We start from the raw sequence: 19,480 nt of genomic DNA on the forward strand, positions 1-19,480 counted from the left end.
ATCCTCTGGGAAGGAATCCAGGGTTATTCAAAGACTATTTTCAGACATTCAGTTCTGTACAGAGTACGCAGTTCAAAAGCTATCCAATTGGGTAATAAAAACAATTGGCTACGTTCAGGGTTCTGACTGAAAAACAAAATTGGTCTATACAGCTGGTGGATGGTTGTGGTCATCTAAAATTTGAAATGAAGTTCCCATCTCTTCGAAATTTCTGAAGGAGACCACACTCCCTCAAGGCATTTCTCAGAGATGAAACACTGGTCCATTGGGCAGTACTGTTTAAGGGGGAAAAGGCTATGTTGTACCATTCAGTTTGGTGCTATCTGCTAAGATTTTCTTCTGCATTTGTTTCTGGTTCTCCCCCCCACCCCCAAATGGGGAAGATACCTCAGTGAAATTTCATGTTGGTGAGCAAGGTTCCTGTGCTTACTTAGCTACCTAGTTGAGATATGTGCTGTGCATTTCTCATTGGACAACCATCTTTTAGGGCACGGTTCCCCAACTCCACAGAACCTGTCCCTGGTGCCCAAAAGATTGGGGGGCCATTGTTTTAGGGTTTATAGCTTTTCTGGCTTTTCCTACCAGAGTTGAATTCCAATGAAAAATTATAAATGGTTGAAGAGAGGATAGAGCAATGAAATGCTCCCCCCCCCACACACACACACTCAAACACACACACACATCCAAGAAGCTTCTTCATCTCTTCATTCTTGGATGAGAAGCGAAACGTCTTCAAAAGAACACCAGAAAGAACACCAGTCGCTTCTTGAAAAAGCATCTTTGGGACAACCATGACCTGGATGACTGAGAATCTCCATAGATATCACTGGCACCCCTTAACAAAAGAAGTCCAAAAGCATCACACACCTTCCAGGATAATTTTATTGAAATTCAGTTCCTCTCAGAAAGGAAATTCTCCTTCATTAAACTGAATGACAATCAATGCTTTGTACGGGTGGTCCTCAACTTACAACCCATTCATTCAGTGACTGTTTGAAGTTACAATGGCCCTGAAAAAAGTGACCTACCACTGGCCTTTGCACTTACGATGCAGCATCTCACATGACCAAAATTTGGACGCTTGGCAACCGGCATATATTTACAGCGGTTGCAGTGTCCTGGAATTGCCATTTATGATCTTCTCAGCCAGATTCTGACAAGCAAAGTCAATACAGGGAAACTGGATTCCCTTAGCAATTGTGGCAAAAAAGAACATTAAATTGGGTGCAATTCCTTTAACAACTGCCCTGCTTAGCCATGGAAATTCAGGTCTCAATTATGGGCATATGTCAAGGATTATGTGTAGTGGTGAAGCTATTGGATTAGGAAAGGGGCAACCCAGTGTCAAATTTATCCTCAGCCATAAAAGTTTTCTAGATAACTGGATAATTCTTTCTCAACCCAACTGTCATCAGAGGGGAAAAACAGAAAGAACAATGTTACAAATGCCATGCTGAGGAGGAGGAGGAGAATTTGCTGAGAATATTTCAGCCCATTACTCCAATCAATTAAATCTGTGTCAGTTTTCATAGGAAAACACATGAATCTGTATGTATGCACTATATACTTTGAATTTATTTCAATGAGATATTTCTTCCTGTGTAAAATGGAGTGTGTGACTTTGCCCAAAATGCTATCAGAAGTTTTTGTAAGTACAGCCTCGGTACTAAGGTTTTTAAAAAATTAAATACCCAGTTGAGGATATTTTCATCCATTAAAAACTGTTTGATAGATTTGAGGTTTAATTTAATTCATTAATAAGGCTGTCACTGACTTCCTGAATTGAGCCTTAATTTGCTGGACTGAACTGCTTAGGGGAAAAATGAACACTACTAACCAATTAACAAATCCTTGACCAAACTGGGGTTCATTCTTCTCAGATTAATTCATATGAATCCATTGAATGCTATTGAATTAAGCAGATGACAGCTTTAACATTTAAGTGTACTTTACATTAACGGGAAATGGTGGCCCAAATGGAATTGGTTTCTTCTTTTGAAATAGATTCTCCTGAGCATTTGAGAAGCCCCAAAAAGAAGCAGAACATCGTATAAGAATCCCAGTGGCAAAAGAGAAACCTATAAGGGTAACTCATTAAATGAAAGCAAACCTTAAATGTCAAATAAGTTTTTCCAGTATCCTGTCTTTTATTGGACTGGTCTATTGATTCAGAAAACTCAGTCAAGATTATTAACTAGGGCAGAAGCAAACAAAAAGGCATGATGACATCTCAAGAAGGAGCTCCTCAGAACTGAAGTCTGAAAATGGTCAAAGGAAATGTCAAACCAGACAGGAAACATGATCAGATAGCAACAGCAATAGCAGTTAGACTTATATATCACTTCTTAACATTTTACAGCACTCTCTAAGCTAGAGGTCTCCAAACTTGGCAACTTTAAGACTTGTGGACTTCTCCAGCATAGCTGGCTAGAGAATTCTGGAAGTTGAAGTCCACAAGTCTTAAAGTTGCCAAATTTGGAGACCTCTGCTCTAAGCCGTTTACAGAGTCAGCTTATTGCCTCCAACAATCTGGGTCCTCATTTTACTGACCTCGGAAGGATAGAAGGCTGGATCAACCTTGAGCTGGTCAGGATCGAACTCCCAGCAATCAGCAGAGTTAGCCTGCAATACTGCGTTCTAACCACTGCACCATCACAGCTCTTAGAATTAGATAAGCTAATTCTACTTTGTTGTAATGCTATTTAACATACTCTTGCAAATCCGAATGTACCATTCTTCCACTGTCTCCTTTATAGTCCAAGAAATTAGGAGGGTCCCTTCTTACCCTACTCAGTATCCAGCTGCAGGCTCTGCTGTCTCTTATCTGACTATTCCCTAGGCAGCATTCTTTGCTCCACCTCCCAAGGCCTTTTCCACATATGAAAGGAGGAATGCAGGAGTTCAATTAATGACACGTTATTCTCACTTATAAGCATAGGAACTCCAAGTTAAGCATGTATGAATATGGATGAACTGATCAAAGATTGAATGTTCTGAGAGGGCAGGCACAACAAAGTGAAGTAAAAAATGTCAGCGGCAAAGAATCAGGACCATACCTAAGTAGCAGGTCAAGATTTATTGCTCAAACCTATAGAAAAGAATCTAATCAACTAAAATTCAATACTAAATTGGCACCAGATGAGGGTCAGTGGAATTCAAGAGGGGATGGACTTGGATAGTTTGTGACAACATAATGACTCTAAGCTAATGACACACTTAACTCCTCCCCACAACTCTGCTTTATCTTCTGCTGACATGACAGAGTCTCAAATGCTAGTGAAGAAAACTTTATTAATTAGTCCCAACTTGTTTCAAATATGTCTTTTTCGAGGGCTCTCTATACAGCTGGTGGAGGTCTGTTGCCCTGAAAGCATTAGCACAATGCAGCTGAGGAATTAGAAAGAACGACTGATTTCAGGTCAATTGGACTCACACAAATCTACTAAATACCATTTAAAAAGATGAAAATTGTAAGTATGTCCCAAGCTCTCAGGGCTCCATTCATATCTCCTAGCATTTTCTTTTTACTCTGATTTGGGGAGTTGTCTCATCCCAATGCAACCAAAAACCCCAGGTCAGATAAATCTGGTGTAGATGCTCTTTCTTGTGTTCTCCCCCTGCCAGCAACCAACCTTTATTAACTCATGAGAGTTAGGCTGGCATTTCTAAGTTGGCTGCCAACAGCCAGAATCCAAGATTTTCCACACTGCTGTCCCATCTCCCCTGTTGTGCAAGGAGAAAACCAGATACTTAGCCTTGAATGTCAGGGGAAAAAATCCCGATCATGTTGGAGATACCTAGCATCAAAGGCTTATTTTCACAGAGATGTGCCCCTGCTTCCGAGATCAAAAGGGAAAATCCCTCCAGGAGGTTTAAGATAAATCGTGTGACAAAATTACCCATCCACCCCCAGTAGAAACCATTGTTTTGCAGTAACTGCGGCTCTCCTGCTGCTCCCTGATTCTATCGCCACAAGGATTTTGAGCTGGCAAACTGTCTTTGTCTTAGTGGCTGTACGTTTCAGTGCAGGGATGGATGGATGGAAGGAAGGAAGGAAGGAAGGAGGGAAGGAAGGAGGGAGGGAGGGAAGGAGGAGAGAAGAGGCAGGGAAGGGAAGGAAGGATGGCAGGGAGTGAGACAAGGAGGGAGGGAGGGAGGGAGGGAGGAGAGAAGAGGCAGGGAAGGGAAGGAAGGGAGAAAGGATGGGAGGAAGGAAGGCACAAGGAAGCTTCTTCTTCATTCTACAAGGCAAACTGCTTCTTCGTTTCAAAACCAAATGAGCTTTTTCCTAAAGCTTTTGTGCTCACCTAGCAAAGCAGGAATGATGCAAAGGGATATATGCAATTTACCAACCTGCTGTCAGTTGTACCAACTGCGGGGAGGGTGGGAGGCAGGGTTGGAATAGCACATTTGCATTGACCTTTTTTTAAGCGCACTCACCCTCCACCTTTTTTTTTATTATTACAAAAGAGTTCCAAAGTAAATTCCAACCTGACGCCAGATTGGAGTTCTGGTTACCTACAGAGAACCACTCTGAGATTTTCAGTGTAGAATGGATATCTTTTCACACCCAAAAATTCTGTGGAATTGCCTTTGCACATCACAACTATTCTCATCTTCAGTCCTGGGAGCTAAATTCATAGCAAACTATGGTGTGGTTTGCCGTTTACTGAATACAGGACAACGATAGGCCACACAATGTGGCTTAGAATCATAGGCCTCTGATGAAGTGAGCTGCAGCTCATGAATTTTTAATCCCTTTGTTAGTGAGGGAAGGTGCTTCTACATTCTTGATTTTTTGCAAAGATGGATAACATGGCTCTCCTCTTCAAAGGGCTAAAATGTGGCTCACAGAATTCATTTAACCAACCCTAACCAACTCATATTTTGACTTCATGTCCTCTAAATCAGGGGTCTCCAACGTTAGCAACTTTAAACCGGGAGGAATTCAACTCCCAGAATTCTGGGAGTTAAAGTCCTCCAGGCTTAAAGTTGCCAACGTTGGAGACCCCTGCTGTAAATCTATTTGCATACATGACAGATGGTAATTTAGCTTTCAAACAAAGCAAAGTCCATAGCTGAGAGTGGGTTGGTTCAATCCTATCATGCGGTTTGAATGTGGAAACCCAGCCAAGGGATCTGGTGATGCATTGAAATGCACAGCCAAAAAGAATTCCAAGAAAATACTTTAATTGCACATTGCCAAATGCAGCATTACAAAGGTTCCTCTTTGCTATGCTGGTCCCACTGCTAACATTTGGTCCCTCTTAGAGTCTTTATATCTGTCCTGACCTTTGACATCGATGTTCCAAGGGGATGATCAAAGGGGTTACTTTCATAAAGAAAACAAGAGGCGTTTTTTGCTAAACAGCTGGTGAAACATGTGGAGCTCTCTTTTCTTCTTCTTCCCCCAATGGGATGGAATGCGGATCTGGTTATCAAGCTTTCGGGGATAATGCGTGTTGAGCTTCCCAGATCAATAACAAAGGTTCAAAAACAGGAAAGGCTCATGCAAGCAGAATGGCTATCAACGCTTCTGAAGAGAGAAAGGAAAAGAAACTGAGCCAAGCACAGCAAACCAAGTGACACAAAAGGAAAGCAAAGAATATTCTCCACGGTAAGGATTAAAAGAGGTCTGCTGCAAAGATCCCCAGTAGCTAAGGTGGAGCTTTATTGCTGATGGGTCTATCCATCTTTTTTGGTAAAAACCATCTAGCGATGAGGTTGCATTGATTTTCTCAAATTTACAAGGCCACCTAATAGCAGCGCCAGTTTTTCCGAAGGCAGGACTTATCCTGTGATACTTCTTGCAATGGCCATGTATATGTAGAGAAGGCCTACTTCCCACAAAGCTAGAAGGGTAGGAATAACCTGGCCATTTTGCACACAGACCTGTCCACACACAAGATCAGCCTGTGCTACCAGTGCATGTCTTTGAGGGTTTCTCAGATAGGTTTCTCAAAACCTATTTGTTCTGTGAAATCCTTTGTGATATTAGTCCCAAAAGTGCTTTTCCAAAAAGCAAATGGACTTTGGGGGTTTTTTTTTTTTCCTCGAAAATGTTTCACTTCTCAGCCAAGACGTTTGTAACTAAAAAAGCTTCTTAGCTGAGAAGCAAAACATTTTCAAGGAAAAACCCAAGAAAGTCCAGTTGCCTTTTGGAAAAAGACATTTGGGACAACCATCACTTGGATAATTGAAAATCTCCTTTAGACAATTTGTGATAGTACTGTAATTGGGATAGAGCAATTCGACGTGAAAAATTCTTAGAAGGCAGAATGCCAGTTAGTGCACATAGCTCTAACTAAACTCGTACATTTTTGAAGCTTTCGGAGAAATTTAAGAACCATTTTGAGGTTTCCCTCTGCTCCTTAATATTTCCTGAAAGTCTAATCCTGTTTTTTTTTAAAAAAAAACCATGAATTTTTGAACTGCAATACAGTCACTTTTCGGATGCCAGGATCAATCAGCCTCTGTCTATGATGTGACAGACGTTCATAGAAGTGAAATAACTGAATCTAAAATATTGTATAAACCCTGAGAACAAAAGTATACTGTGAACAGATCTTTTATGTCTGCAAAAAAAGAAAGAAAATCCATAACTGATAGCTCACTTATCTGCTAAAATGCTGTCATTGTTTAATAGCATTCCTGAGATTGTTTCACTGTTTCCATAAGATCTAAACATTTTGATTACCATTCCTTCTGTGTGGGAGAATAGAATCCTTTGCCAGTTTCCTTCGTCTCATACAATTTTAGCTGTGACTAACAGATGAACAACAAATGAACACTGCTCTGCATTTGAACAGAAATCTGGCTGGATTTGGCTTGTAAGAATAAAACAGGAATATAAAAACAAAGAAAACTGCTTTATAGGTAATCCTCGACTTCCAGTCCTTCTTTTAGCAACCAAAATTACAACCGCACTGAAAAAAGTTATTTACAATCAAACTTCATGCTTACAGCAAAAGCAATAAGCACTTAAGACTTATATACATCTTCACAGTGCTTTCCAGCACTCTCTAAGCAATTTAGAGTCAGCCTATTGCCCCCAACAATCTGGGTCTCATTTTATTGATCTTGGAAGGATGGAAGGCTGAGTCAACCTTGAGCCTGGTGAGATTCGAATTGCCAAATTGCAGACAGACAGCAGTCAGCAGAAGTAGCTTGCAGTACTGTACTCTAACCACTGCACCACCATGGCTCTATTGCAATATCCATTGCAATATCCCCATGGTCATGTGATCAATTTGAGTGTTTGGCAATTGGCATGTATTTATGACAGTTGCACTGTCCTGGAGTCATGTGATCACTATTTGTGACCTTCACATCTGCCTTCTGACAAGCAAAGTCAATGGGGGAAGCTGAATTTGCTTAACAACCACATAAGACATTTAACAACTGCAATGATTTCTTAACATCTGTGACAAAAAGAGTTGGAATATTGGATATGACTTACATAACAATTGCCTTACCTAGCAATTTTAAGTAATCCCAATTGTGATTGTAAGTCAAGGACTATCTGTATACTGGTTCAGATTTTAGTTATATTGACACTAATATTAGTGACAATGATTAACAATAGTTCTCCAGAGTTCAAGGTGTTTCCAGACTCACCTGTAGATGCTGAGGCTAAACTTGGCATTTCTGTATGCAAATATCAATGCCATTGTGCTGGATTCCATAGGAATCTGGGAGTCTTGTATCTCCTTCTCCTCTGGAATGTACCACTGTGCTTTTAAGATGTCACAGAATCATTCCATGGCAGTGTTTCTCAACCTTGGAAACTTCAAGGTGTGTGGATTTCAACTCCCAGAATTCCAGAGTTGAGCCAACATGCTGGCTGGGGAATCCTGGGAGTTGAAGTCCACACATCTTAAAGTTGCCATTTTAAACAGCTGCCATACTGTTCTATGACAAGACGATGCATCAATCCAAAACTGACTATTAGGGAAGGGGCAAGGGGCTATTAGGTTGTAATAGATTGCCCCAAACCTCCCCTCATTTCTGAAATGTCTTTCTCTTGTAATTCAGTTTCAAGATTTCTCTTTCTTTCAAAGGATCAAAGAGTGCTGAAAAATGAACAATCCGTTCAACTTAAGTTTTAATACAATATTCAGGAACCCTGGTGGCTAAAGTGCAGCACTGCAGACTAACTCTGCCCAGAGCCGGGAGCTCAACCCTGAAGGGCTCCAGGTTGATTCAGCCTTCAATCCTTCCAAGGTCAGTCAAAAGAGAACCCAGATTGTTGGGGAAAATGTGCTGAGTCTGTAAACGATTTAGAGATGATCAGGGGAGGAAAGATTCAACTGCTTAACCAAGATTAGGTCTGAATCACAGGGAACAAAAAAAAATTAGGAATCCAGGGAAACAAAACAGGAAGACCACTCAGAAAATCAGGTTGGAGGCACACAGGCAAAACATTAATCCCAAGAAAATCCTCACTGCTCAGACAAAATACCAGCACTAACAGGAAGCATTTGGTAGCATTTCTTCATCAAACAGGCTTCAAAATTAAAGTCAGTTTTGAGCTAGTGAGTTCTTTGCCCAAAATATTCCAATTTATATTTCCGGAGATTTGCAGAGAACTAGAGCTTCCTTACTCTATTCCTGGCAAATTCACAACGCTGGCGTTGTTTATCCTCAGTCTCTTGTCTTTAAAATTTGTGGCAGGCCTTTTTCAGATGTTTTTCCTCCCCATCCCAAAATCATGTGTGATTAGTTATTGATGTACATCAATTTACTTGACTATAACAATTCCTTCAACTCAGTCCACTAGATGATAGGTTGTTTTTTTACCCCCAAACACAAAAAGTTTTGATGTAGTTTAAACTAGAATATAACTATTAACATGTTCTCCATGTAGACAGTTTTAGTGACTGGAAGCAGAAAGGAGAAGTTGAAAGGGCATATCGGAAGTAATCTAGGAGCATTTCTTCATTGTGACATATAGCTTCTGCTAATGTTATCCCAACCATGACTGAGGCCATTAACATTTGTATGTGTTACTGTTAGTGCGTACCGATGGCTGAGTCACTAGTGGGGATCCTTCCTAGGATGCCAGCAGCTTGACACTTTGGCAGACTCTGCCAAGCTCATACAAGTATCACATTTGCTAATGGGCAACAAATGTGGCTATCTGGGCTATACATTACAAACCTTATGCTGGCCTGTGACTATAATAAATATCAATATTATTATTAATTATTGTTATATTAATAAATAATACAAAGGTTGGTCATTTCATGAGACTCTGCTTCCAGCCTTCTGCTTTGGATTTTGATTATATGTGGCTGACTTCATCCCCAGGTGAAAAAGCTCTCCAAGGGCTGCCTCCTTTCCAAAGAAATGGAGTGCCAAAGGAGGAGCATGGCACGATGACCCAGTGATATAAGGACTTCTCCCTTGGGCAAGGAGACCTCCCTTCCAGCCCTATGATTTTATACTTCTACTTTGATTGACTGAGTTACAAACCAGAAGCCAGCTTCCTTAATCAGGAGTTGTGAAAGTGTTAAGTTAGGCCAGACACTGCTTTGAAAAGGAAGAATTCATTTGGCCTTTTCTACAAAGATGGTGAAGAAATCAAAGTAAATGCTGGCTATTAGCTTTGTCAGCTTTATTTTTAGTATGAACTTCAAGTTTTTGAGAGTTTCATAGGGTTGCACAGCTCAAACACAGAGAGATTTTGCACACTATAGTTTGCTATTCAGAAAGTCTTAACTTAAAGAAACAGATTTCGTATGAGCTTTTTTTCATCCTATCTGAACTTATTAATTTCATTAAACTTTAAAACAGTAAGGGCTTTGCTATAAGACACCTTGTGGCATGGCAAAAACATCACACTTCTGGTATGATTTTTCACAGCCAAGCTCAGGACAATTTAGCAATAATTTTCACTTACTAGCTTGAAAGGCAGAAGCCTCAGGATCCAACTCCAGTAAGCATCTGTGAATACAGCAAAGGGCATTGCATTAGAAATGGCCATAATCTCAGCAAAAATTACCATCTTGGAAAAGAAAACGGACAAATCCAAAGTTGGAAAGTCAATACATAATCAGGATTGTGAAAATGTAATCATATAACTAAACCAGAAACTAATTTATGAAGGGCAGAGCACTCTTTGGAAGTCTAAAGGATATGGGATTGAGTGTTGAAGTAACAAGGAGATTTAGCCAAAAGATTAGGATTCGCTAATATTGAATATTTCTCTTAAGATTGTACCAGTAATAATAAATCTTTAGAAAAACAAATGCATCAATCTTTCACTTCAAACATACCTGCTAGTGGATGAAAATATGTTTACAGCTAATCCATCATTGAAGGTTTAAAGCAAGATGGAAAGTTTAACTTCTGATGTATTTAAACTGCATTTCTTCATTAAGTGGGTTCTTTTATTTAATTTCTTGTCACAATTGCTTTGAAAGGAAACACAGTTTTATAACTGCCTTTGCTGAACTGGAATTTTGTTTTATGACTGACTTTAGTCTGTAAAAATTTTATACTGCTTTACGTCATTTGATCTGAGGATTCCCACCATTAAATTAAAATCCCCAAATATGGTACAATGAGCGGAACACTAAGATTCAACTCAGCGAAAACTCAGTTTGAACTTTCTGTCAGCAATAGTGCTGATAAGACATATAAAATAAATCTCTGATAAATTTCTTTAGGAATGGATAAATGTAAGAGTTGAAATAGTCTCTGCTTCAGCATTGAGGGGTATAACTAACGCATTGGTTATCATCCATCTTTCTCAGATCAAAAGCTTCACAAAAATGTATATGAGAAATACGCTCAAGAATAGATATATCTATAAAAGTTACACATTGAAAGATGTAGAGCATGGTGGCTCAGGAGTTCAATCCTGACTGGCTCAAGGTTGACTCAGCCTTCCATCCTTCCAAGATCAATAAAATGAGGACCCAGATTGTTGGGGGCAAGAGGCTGACTCTGTAAACTGCTTAGAGAGTGGATATAAGTGCTATGGAGTGATGTAAAAAGAAACAGTGCTTACATCAGAAAAATGTCTATTTACAAAACTGCATTATGGAAATTGATATAAAGTAGAAGATAATCAGGGGAATGTATATTAAAGGGCAAGGTTTTTCTAAGAATAAATGTGAAACACTACATATAGTATATTTAAATGAAGCTATGTCCAGATGCACTGAATGATAGAAAACATACCTACAAAAAGGAGTAAAATTTTAAACCCTTGCTAGGTTAAATTATTTTATGTGATTTGGAGAATTATATAAAGAAATAAAGAAAACAGGAAAAGGCAGCTTTTGATTATAACTCCTTTTTCTCCATATATATATATATATATATATATATATATACACACACACACACACACACACACACACACACACACACACACACACACACACACACACACACACACCCTCTTATGATAGTTCTTTGCACATTGCTTTCACATACTTTTCTCAAAGTAAAGCTATTTGAATTATATGCAAAAATATTACAAGTATCTAGTTAACAAGCTAGCCATTTATATGATTAATTTGTTAGATTAATCTTGGGATTTTTAAAAAAGTTTGTGCATGGTTACCCAATGAGAAACTACGTATGTATCTGTCATTTACTACAAAATACCTCATGTGAAACAGCTCAAATCTTCCTCTTTTTTGCCTCCTTCCACTCCTCAGCCACCCATTACCACAAATTGTTCCTATACACCCCACACACACACTCCCAGCCCTCTTTTGCACTGACCCATTGTTCAAAGTGATGCCTTAAACAGTTCATATTTTGTTAATTGTACAAGCCTAATGGCGGAATGTATTGGCAAGAAGGGGAGGGTAACGGCCATCAGGCCAGCAATAAAACAAAATTAATGGTCCATAGGAAGAAATCATGTCCACTTAATATCAGCTTTGAAACTCTAATAAAATAATGTGATATCAACAGCAGCAGTGCGTTCTGTCTGATTCTCAGACACTCATACACAATGTACGCAGATTGCTTACACCACATTAAATCACTCATAAAACAGGCCCAGTTCAACTGAAGCTCACAAGATCCTCCAGGGAACATAGCAGACCAGAAATATGTTGTATAAGGATCATTACCAGTATGCACAGCTGCAGTAACACCCACAAAATCCAGCCCAGAGGCAACACAGGGGGGAAAGAAGTGTATCTGGAATAGAGATTGAGGTCTTCATCAGGACTTTAGTAACCCTTTGAAAAAATGTTCTACTGAATGCTTTGTAAACTGAAAGCTGGAAACTTGGCTTCATAGCAGATAATGCTGGAGAGAAGGAGAAAGGGAGAACTTCAGACTTTCCACGGGTGATGCTATGTCACCAGGAGTAAGACAACACAATACGTGGAAGATAACTGACTTTGGAAATTCTATCAAACCATTACAGAAAGTTCATGAAATCCAGGTGGCTGGCTGGAGTATAATTTTTTTAACCTTTTTCTTGACAAGGTAGGTAAAGGATTTAAGTGAATGTCCCTTGCTTTTAATTATCACCTGCCAAACCACATGCTAAATTTTATGATTTCAGTAAAATCTCAAGGGAAGATACTATGGGGGGAAAAATCCCTTCCATTTTTAAACAGGGGGGGCTTGCAGTGTCACCACAATAGGGAAGACTGACTCAAGCTTTCCCTTACTTGCCCAACAAATGGTAAGAAAGATCATACTGAAGGACGAGCTCCTCAAACATCATTTTTTGGGCTGCCTGGTAGCTTTTCTACCATCTCTATCTAGATTGCTTTCTCACTGGAGTTCCATCTGAGTCAAGTTCAATTCCTGATGACTTCATGGACATAACCATGAAGATTTTCTTAATGTTCTTCCTAGTCTAGTTTACATCCCTCTTATGCCCTAAAGTCATCTCATCCAAGTACTAACCAGATACTAACCAGATACTAACCCTGCATAACTTCTAGGCTCCTAGATATTTGGGCCAAGAATTACTAATTCCTTATTCAGTTTTTGTTTTTAATCAAAGGGGATGTTTTGCAATGAGGTACCCTTTCTTAAAACCATTCATTTAATAAAGCAGAGTCCAATCACGGAAAAGCTCCACTTGGATTAGATCACTACCATGTTCCAACATAGATCAACTGTATTTCTTTGTAAAGCCAAACAGAAAGGAGGTCTTTGGAAACCCCAAAGCCGAACAGAAAGGTGGAAAATATTCTTCACTGCATTGTGATCCAATCACCACTTTCAGGCACATACAGCTTCTGAATACAAGATTCTAGTTGTGTGCCAAAACAAATCTAATACTCTATCAAGGGCCACTAGATGTAGGTAAATAATGTATTCACTATAACAAGATTAACAAAATTACCCCATCTGGAAAATGCAGACCAAGGTAAATTAACAAGTGGTGGCTACAATAGAAAAAAAAGTCATCTGCAACCATGCATAGCCAATGGTGTTTTTAAAAGGCAATAAAAGCAAAGGTATATACATTCTTATTGTTAAAATGCAATTAGAACTTCCCTTGATATATACCACCTCTGGTCACAATGGCATGTCCCATGCTGTAGATGCAATTAAAAAAAACTCAGCTAACCAACTTATACTGTTTTCCAGGCTGCTTGGTGAAAACTCAGGCAATAAAGTGACATTTTTGTCACATTTGAACTTCCTAGCTAATTCAGAATAATCTACTTTTAATGGAAAGCAATATATAAGAAGACATTTGGCTGAGTTCTTCTTTGTTTTAAGCTCCAAGTGTCTTGGAAGTTACCAAAGTTACCAATAAACATATTATTTCTGCACAAGCTGGGTATATTACCATAAATATCTACAGATTTTTGAGAGGCATTTGAGAGGCATTTCTTTTTATTTGAAGCTCCTGTGTTCCATATAGGAAACTATAAAAAATAAGCATGTCTTCCATTACATTGGCTAATAACCAACATTTTTGTGCACTGGTAAATTCTTTCACTTATTCTAAAATAAATATTCAGTACATCCATTAAGGATGGTCTCTTTTTTTTATTACTAAGCTAGAGACCTGTAAGAAATTGTCCCAAAATAACAATTCAAGTGGCATCAGATTTCAAAGGACCAGAACAATTAGATCTTCTGCATCTTGCAGTCATTCCAGGACCTGCAGAGATGGTTCTTCAAACAGAATCCTTTTTTAAGCCTCACCTATCGGAATTCTGAAGTTCAAAGACACACAAATATAGGCATTTATATCTAGCTGGGTACTTTCACTCACCCATAAATTGCTTACTGCTGATATGATCCAAAGATATAAGGTATTCCTCTGCTGCACACTGAATGGTTGCAATCAATATTGCTTAAAATCAAAATGCACTTTTATTTGAAGATTAGTTCCATTGACTCCGGTGGAATTTATCTCCAAACATACTTTGAGATCTTAGTGACTAGAAAGAGATGAATGTTTGTTGGGAGAGCTGATAGTTATATTATAGAGACAAGTACTGGCTATAATATCCACACATCTTGATATTGTTTGGGGACTGGATTTTAAAGCAATGTCTTAAAACCCTCCAAAGCTGTGGAATCAGTAACCATCAAGGCATGTAGTGCCCATCAAGGACCAGGATAGGTTTATATATGTCTCTTGATTTCGTTTCAACCCTGAGATTTGATAAAACAAAGGAGGACATCAAACAAAGGCTAGATAAAACAGGACTTCAAAATAACCTTGCAGTTGCCCAAAGCTATATCAACTTTATAACAAATCAAGGAAACTGCAACCCACACAATATTGTACCGATATAAGTTATCCAATTCAATATTGCTGGGGCTTCTCTATACTGTAGCCCAATGACCTTCCCTCTGTAATCAAGGATGCACTTATAGCAAGATAACAAGAGAGACTCCCTTTCTCATTGAAGATGTCCCTGGGCCTTTGCTGAAATTGAAAGCTGAGAACATGCCATTTTGCAGTGCAGATTTTACAAGGAATCAGCATTCCCAAGTTATCCAACTCTTAATAGAGAAACTGTCTGGTCATTCAAACCAATGGTATTTAAGAATGTTTCCAAAATGATAAGCACTCTGAAATAGCTTATACAAATGCTATATTTATAGACCAGGCTATAAAGGGTTACTATGTCAAACTCAACATCTTCACCAATTTATTAGAATTTGCTGATATCTGAGGTTGTATGTGGTTGTTTTTAAGTTTTATGATCTAGTCTTGGAATATAATTCATCAAGGTCCAGGAAAGTTTTCCAGGAAAGATCTTATGAAAGATCTTCAGTCTCTCAAAGATGATTTTTCAACGGGCAACTGGACTTTTCTTGAAGACGTTTTGTTTCTCATCCAAGAAGCTTCTGGAGAACGGAAGCATGTATATTCCTTGCAGTTATCTGATCATTAGCACTCTCTCTGAGAGCCATTGAGGCCACTGGGGGGTTTATCTGTGTGCTCATGGTCACCTGAATAGTGCATATGGGTGTGTGGAACCTGCTTGGAACTGCTGAAAGGACTGTGTTGTAAACAGGATATAGAAAGTCCATTTGCCTTTTGAAAAAGCATCTTTGGGACAACCATGACCTGGAGGACTGAGAATCTTCATAAACTTCAGTCTTCCTGTTTCAGCCAATATCTTACTCCAATGGAATGAAAAACCCACTGGTATGACATAATGCTAACCAATCAGCATTAACAACATGATCAATCAACAAAGTTGATTTTAATTGTGATTTGTAATTACAAAACACCCTAATTATCAGCTATGGATAAGCACACTGACTAGTACTAAACATATTTAGGGATCACATTAAAAAAATTCATAAGTAGGCTATACCAGAGGTCTCCAAACTTGGTAACTTTAAGACTTGTGGACTTCAACTCCCAGAATTCCTGAGGAATTATGAGAGTTGAAGTCCACAAGTCTTAAAAGTTTTTTTTACTGAAAAAAAGAGACAGGCTGAAGTTAATTTGACATGGTTAATCCAAGTGCTTGCTAGCTTGGAAGAAAATCATTGCTTTCCCTACAAAAGTTACATTAGGACAGGCAGCTGAAATTTATGTAGGATATCATTGTAGTATCAATCCCTTTTCGTGGCTGATGACATCACCTCACACTGTCCTTAAAGTTAAATTCTTTCCCTGTATATTTTTTAAAAAAAATCATTGCCTCAGACAGATAGAATAAATTGAATACTACTCAGCTCAAGCAACAGCTAAATAACTGAAGACACACTCTAACTATTCTAATTAATCTTTTCTTGTACTGGATGTTTGAAAGCAAGAGACACAGCTCATCCTTGCATGGTGTGTACAATAAGGCACTCAAAACATAGGTTTATATTTTATGGTCTTTGTAGTCAGGTTTAAAGACCAAGAGATTTTCCTACAGCCCACCTTGAATCTAGAGGTAGGTCTCAACAAGGGGTAGGATTCTACCAGTTCGCACCTATTCGCTAGAACCGGTTGTTAACATTCTAAGCAGTTCCGAGAACCGGTTGTTTGAAGAAATTCCTGGCCTAATCCTGTAAGGAAGGCAGGAAGGAAACATTCTGGTGTTGCTTACAGAAACTGCCTCTCCGTTAACTCTTATTACATTCTTGGCAGGACTAGACTTCCTGTCTCAGGAATGTCTCTGGAGTTTTTTCTCCCTCCTTTGCTGGTATTTTGCTTGTGTGGAGTGACCATTCCAAGTTACAATGGCACTGAAAAAAGTGACATGGCCATTTTTCACACTTACGACTGTTGCAGCATCCCCACGGTCATGAGAGGCCAGGCAAGGAGATGCGTGCCTCGATGTGAGTGATATTGAGTTGGCCACGACCAGCCAATAACATGACCACCAAGCCATGTCCACCCAGTCACATGACCACCAAGCCACGCCCACCAACTAAGCCACACCCACAGAACTGGTTGTTAAAAATGTGAATCCCACCCCTGGTCTCAACTTATGACACATTTAAGCCCAACATTTCTGTTGCTAAGTGAGACACTTCTTAAATGCATTGTGCCCCAATTTGTGACCTTTTTGCCCCAGTTGTTTAATGAATCATGCCACTGCTAAGTGAATCTGGCTTCCCCCGGTAACTTTGCTTGTCAGAAACCAGCTGGGAAGGTTACAAATGGTGATCACATGACCCAAAGATACTGCAACCATCCTAAACGCATGCCAGTTACCACATACCGAGACCCTAAATGTGAAAACCAGTCATAAGTCCCTTTTTTCAGTGCTGTTGTAATTTCAAATGGTTACTAAATGAAGGGTTGCTAAGTCAAGAACTACCTGGACTATCAAGGCCCACGTCTAAGATAGAAAAGGTAGAACAATACTAAGAAACCCAGGGACATGATTTCTGCATCTTGGACCTGCAAACAAAGCTTTTATCTATCACATCAAGAAAGACCACCAAGATTTCTTCATGCTGATAAATTACACATAGAATGATTCCTTGAAAGGAAAATAGGATTGCACCTGCCATTTCTTCTCGTGGTATGTCCAGGAACACGCACAGGCTTGATAGTCAAACCAGCTTAGGACAGCGATTAAAAATAAGCAGGTGGCGGATAGATCTTTACCAAGAAATCATGCTTTGTGTCTCATCAGTTGCAATAATACAATGTGCCTCCTCCCTGGACTTAAGAAGCTTCTGGAGTCTCCTCTGCATTTCCAAAATTATTTTTAGGCACTTCCAGGGAGGGTCAGAAATGTCAGCTCTCAGGTGCAAAAGAAAAGAAGAGTGGAGTGGAGTGGAATGGAATGGAATGGAATGGAACGGAACGGAACGGAACAGAACAGAACAGAATAGATATTGGAATGTAAAAGAGAATGGAACAGCATAGAATGGAATGGAATGGAATGGAACAGAACAGAACAGAACAGAACAGAACAGAATAGATATTGGAATGTAAAAGAGAATGGAATGGAATGGAATGGAATGGAATGGAATGGAATGGAATAGAATAGAATAGAATAGAACAGAATAGAATAGAATAGAATAGAATAGAATTTTTATGGGCCAAGTGTGATTGGACACACAAAGAATTTGTCACCGGTGCATAACTCTCAGTGTGCATACAAACAACAAAGTATATAATCTATGAAAACTAAGGAAAGCCCGGAAATAAGGGATTACAAAGCAATGGGATTGTATTGCTCTGTAGAAGGGGTGGGGAGTGGGCTTGTTGCTTTACTTGAAGCATTTTGAAGCAACTGAAACACTCTGCCCAGCCCAATTAGGCACAGGTGTGATGATTAGGGAAAAAAACAGATTAAAGAAAAATTGTAAATAATGTTGTGGTTAATTTACATTTATACTTATAAGAGCTGTAAAAGAAAATCAGAAATCATTTCTTTATGTTTCTTTTCTGCATTTTGGTTTCTGTTCTTCTCTTATTCCTTTCCTATTGTTTTTTTCTTTTATCTTTCGCCTTAAAACTTTAACAAACTGTGTGTGTGTGTGTGTGTGTGTGTGTGTGTCATATATTTTGTTTGAAATGAGGATTCCCAATAGGATGACAAGCTCCATGACTTCACCTTGCATTGTCGAAACATCAACTTAATTTTCATCCCCAGCCCTCTGGGCGTTTATGAAAGATTAAAAATGTTCCTTGCTTACTAAACAACTTATTCCCCAGATAAAATAACATCACACTTTCTGTCTGAACCTGACATACAACCCCATCCTGGGAAGCTTGTCAATACATTCTTGTGAAATGTTTTCAGACCTCACTTTTGAAGCATGGCTTTTGTGAAGCCTTCTCAGACCTTCAACTATGCTCTCCAACATTAAAGGAAAGAACTCAGTAAAGGGGATTTGACAGGAAGAATTATTCAAGATGCATAAGACTCATGCATTTTTAATGCTCATTCTGAACTCTAGAAGTTGAGGTCGGAAGACACATTTGTCTAGGGGAAAAGAAATCAGTTAACTATCTTCTTTGTCAGTTATGGACTTGAAAGTACAATTGCTTCAGACTCCAACAATCTTATTCTACTAATTTGCCTACATTTGATTTGAAGGCTTTATGTTTTATAGGATTATTTCTACAGAAAATAAACCAGCTGATACAGCAGACAATCCAAACTAAAAATTTAGAGGAAACCCTGCAAGTAGGAAAGCATGTATTCGTTTTATATATTTGAAATGTTATGCTTCCAAACTCTGCAGAGGGAGGGAGGGAGGGAAGGAAGGAAGGAAGGAAGGAAGGAAGGAAGGAAGGAAGGAAGGAAGGAAGGAAAGACATAACAAAGAGGGGTTATTGGTCCTCTCTGAGATTGGTTGTTTTCTTGCAGACGTTTCATTATCCAAACTGGATAACATTATTCTCTCAGTAGATGACAAAGACTTTTAAATAATCTGGGGCTGAGTGTATTTTCAAACATATGTAATCATGGTAAGGCATTATTAAAATGCTTTCATTAATAAGCCTTTTCTTCTGAACATTACGAGGGAAAAGCAAGATGGAAACTAATGCTTTGGTGATTTATGACTTGCTGATTGTCAACATGGCAGGAGGTTTTTAAGAGCTAGCAGG

General features: G+C 39.0%; 1 protein-coding gene across 6 annotated transcripts in view; it reads right to left on the reverse strand.

Moving 5' to 3' along the window:
* Positions 1 to 19,480, reverse strand: part of PKNOX2 (PBX/knotted 1 homeobox 2) — a 271,522-nt gene that overhangs the window by 202,593 nt on the left and 49,449 nt on the right. For 4 of the 6 annotated variants that reach the window (XM_087938998.1, XM_087938997.1, XM_087938995.1 and 1 more), the window contains one exon: positions 9,902 to 9,945. The exons of 1 other annotated variant lie outside the window; for it this stretch is intronic. The gene's annotated coding sequence lies outside the window, so the exon portion shown is untranslated. Of the gene's footprint in view, positions 1 to 9,901; positions 9,946 to 12,095; positions 12,277 to 19,480 lie in introns of all 6 variants that reach the window. One more of the 6 variants, XM_087938996.1, reaches the window with a different exon arrangement.

Source organism: Pseudonaja textilis, chromosome 9 (assembly GCF_049901715.1).
Source record: "Pseudonaja textilis isolate UNSWEBS1 chromosome 9, rPseTex1.2, whole genome shotgun sequence".
Taxonomy (NCBI): domain Eukaryota; kingdom Metazoa; phylum Chordata; class Lepidosauria; order Squamata; family Elapidae; genus Pseudonaja; species Pseudonaja textilis.